The sequence below is a fragment of the Ranitomeya imitator genome, chromosome 1 (assembly GCF_032444005.1).
Source record: "Ranitomeya imitator isolate aRanImi1 chromosome 1, aRanImi1.pri, whole genome shotgun sequence".
Classification (NCBI taxonomy): domain Eukaryota; kingdom Metazoa; phylum Chordata; class Amphibia; order Anura; family Dendrobatidae; genus Ranitomeya; species Ranitomeya imitator.
This window is the reverse complement of record NC_091282.1, coordinates 1,121,679,900-1,121,683,585: the sequence shown is the minus strand read 5'-3', so window position 1 is coordinate 1,121,683,585 and position 3,686 is coordinate 1,121,679,900.

The window sequence follows — 3,686 nt, the reverse complement described above, 5'->3', positions numbered from 1 at the left end:
TACTACGGTTGCCAATTTTGAACTGCATTTCGACTACTTACTGATTTGGCCCTACTCTCTGTGTCAGCCTCTCATTCCAGTTGTCCTCCACTGCAATGCCCCCTGGTTATTCCTGTGTTACCAATTTTGAACTGCATTTAGCCCACTTTCTTCTTTGGGCCTATATCTGTGTTTCCACTTCATCGTGCCCATTGCCCAGCCAGTGATAGATGAGTCTGCTGGTACATTGACCCATAACGCAACATTCCCCGTGCACGCTACACAACAACATTGTGACCCTGCTGAAAGTCAGGTTGCTCTTCCCGCATACCATACCACCTTACACGGGGACAAAGAGGAAGGTGCAGATGAAAGTGCAGGTTCCTTCATCAGGTGGGGGGAGGAATACTAGTTGGCGACGTCACTGGCACAGGGCCTCTCATAGTACGCAAAAGTGTTGCTGCCGGTGGGAGGCGCCCCCGCCGTGCAAACACACCGCTGTACTTTGAGGGGCCCTGTGCCAGTGCCAATGCCAACGAGTGGGCCCCCCCTGCTTGCTCAGGTTCACAGCACTTGCAAAGTTGAAATACTTACCTCTCCCTGCTCCACTGCCGTGACGTGGTCCAGATTTCCTGGGCCCACTAATTACTTGAACCAGCCCTACCCCCCACAACTTTAGCCAAATGACCCCCAATTTCAAATGCCTTCCAATTATTATAAGGTAAATTACGCTTGACAAGCTTCATTAAGAAGAATGGATGGTTTTGACATTAAAATGGGCACTCTAGGTGTTTTCCTGGCCCCCACTCACTGCCGACTATGCTGCCCCATTGACTTGCATTGGGTTTCGTGTTTCGGTCGATCCCGACTTTACGTCATAATCGGCCGATTTCACTCGACCCGACTTTGGACATAGTCGGGTTTCGCAAAACCCGGCTCGACTCTAAAAAGGTCAAGGTCGCTCAACTCTAATGCAGAGCCATGAAAATTAAAAAAAAAAAAATTTTTCACAAAAATTATTTTTTAGCCCCCAGTTTTGTATTTTCCCAAGGGTAACAGGAGAAATTCAACCACAAAAGTTGTTATCCAATTTGTCTTGAGTACGCTGATACCCTATATGTGGGGGGAACCACCGTTTGGGTGCATCGCAGAGCTCAGAAGGGAAGGAGCGCTATTTGGAATGCAGACTTAAATGGATTGGTCTGCAGGCATCAAGCTGCATTTGCAAAGCTCTTGATGCACCTAAACAGTAGAAACCCCCCAGAAGTGACACCATTTTGAAAACTAGACCCCCAAGGAACTTATCTAGATGTGTTGTGACAACTTTGAACCCCCATGTGTTTCACTACAGTTTATAACACAGAGCCGTGAAAATAAAAAATCCTTTTTTTTCCACAAAAATTATTTATTTCCCCCCAGTTTTGTATTTTTCCTAAGGGTAACAGGAGACATTTGTTAGGGGTCAAGTTCCCGCTTCTGCACAGGGGGAATCTCAAGCCACCTCCGCTGCGGTCTCCCATTCTTGTCCAGCCGCAGTGGAGTCTGCTCAGCAAGGACGTCGGTCCCAGCGTCTTGCTCATTCTCACTCTGTTCTGAGAGTTACTGCTGCTTCTCCAGTCTCTGCTATTAAAGTCTGTGCTGGTCAGCAGCGAGCGGACTTCTCTGGGACTAAGTCCTTGTCTGCACGTACTGAGCATGCCCAGCGTAAGGTCTCCCGTTGGAGATCGAGGGTCATGTGCTCAGGCTCTGCAGCACATTCCATTGGTCCTCTTGGCAGGTCCTAGAAGGGCAAAAGTGCTGTGGCCACTTCCTGTGCTGCTGCTATATAAACTGCGCATGACCGCACGGCCATGCGCTAGTATTGTCAAACAATTGCTAATGTGTGTATGTTGTGAGTGCAAGTCGTCCTTGGATACCCCTACCCTATAGTATGACTGTTCGCGGAAGGTGTATGGCTGCTACCTAGCGCCCGACTTATCCTACAGCACTAGTCACACATTATAGGGTCCAGTTGCTGTGACCGCCAGTACGGCGCCGTGCACTTCCTCTGTGCTTTCCTTACCCAAGCCTGGGTGGTTAGTGGCGTTCGTCAGTGCGGCACTGCATGCTCTTCTGTTTCATTTCACACCCAGTTGCGGTGTTGCGCCAGCAAGGGTCTAATCGGACTTCAATCCCAGTTGGGGTTGAGTTCGCTGACTACTTGCTCGCGCTTTAGGTGCGGTACCGCGGTCCTGTGCCTTAACAGGATTGCTTCTTTCACGCTGGGTGAGGTTAACCCACGCGTGTATACTCTAGTGTACCGCCATATAGTCTGCTAATTGCTAGCAGCAGGTTTTCACCTGCACGGTGGACCCCGGACTGCGAACGCATCTATACCATCTGTCTTGGTGCGTTCCGCCAGTCCTAACAGAATACTAGCGCCAGGGTCTGGCTAGTAAAATGGCGGACGACCAGCGTTTACAGCGGTACATCCAGCAGTTGGAGGGAAGGTTGGCGGCTCTTGAGCATTCAACCTCAGCTGTGGATGTTACTGCTGTCGCTGTTCAGGCTGCAAGTGTGGCTGCAGCTACCTTGTCCACTGCCGCTCCTGTACCGACGCTATCTCGCCTCCCGCTACGAGAGAAATTTTCTGGTGACAGTAAGTCCTGTAGGGGTTTCATGAGTCAGTGCTCAATACATCTCGAGCTTCTGGCCTCTCGTTTCCCTACAGAGCGGGCTAAGGTGGGCTTTATAATTTCCTTATTGTCGGACAGGGCATTGCAGTGGGCTACGCCGCTGTGGGAGCGTGGCGATCATGTGGTGCAGAGTGCTCCGTTATTCCTGAGCACTCTGAAACAGGTCTTTCTAGGACCTCGTGTCACCCATGACACGGCGCTCCAACTGTTGGCACTGACTCAGGGCTCGTCCTTGGTCAGCCTTTTTGCCGTCCATTTCCGCACTCTGGCATCTGAGCTGGAGTGGTCGGATAAAGCCCTTATCCCTATATTTTGGAGGGGGCTGGCTGACCATGTTAAGGATGCTCTGGCCACTAGGGAGATTCCCGCCACACTGGAGGAATTAATAGCAGTATCTACTCGCATTGACGTCCGTTTTCACGAGCGGAGGTTAGAGCGAGCCCAGTGTAGGCAGAGGTTTAGGCTGGCTCCCACCTTCGCCAAACCTTTGGAATCTCCAGTCCAGGCTCCTGAGTTCCAGGAACCTAAGGTGGTGTCACGAGCGGGATCTAAGTCCCAGACCGCTCGTGCACTCCAGGGTTGCCATGTTTGCCAACAGTCAGGACATCTTGCCACCAGATGTCATCAGCGGTCGAGGAAACGTCAGCGTCTAGTGGTAGTAGGTGGAGGTGCACTAGACACTGCGATGTTTGCCTCCAAATTGTCCTTTAAGGGGACAATTACCTTTGGCTCATCCTCCCACTCGGTAGACCTCTGCGTGGATTCTGGGGCGGAGGGCAATTTTATGTCTTCTGCCTTCGCCCAACGTCACGCAATACCCCTGGTTATGCTACCTCAACCAGTAACGGTACGAGTGGTGAATGGGTCGACATTCCCCGCACAGATAACACATCAGACCATCCCTGTTACTCTGTCCCTGTCGCCATCCCATCAGGAGATTATTTCTCTGCTCGTCATTCCTGAGGGTATTGATGAGGTCCTGTTGGGGATACCTTGGCTACGGTACCACTCTCCTCACATCGAGTGGTCCTC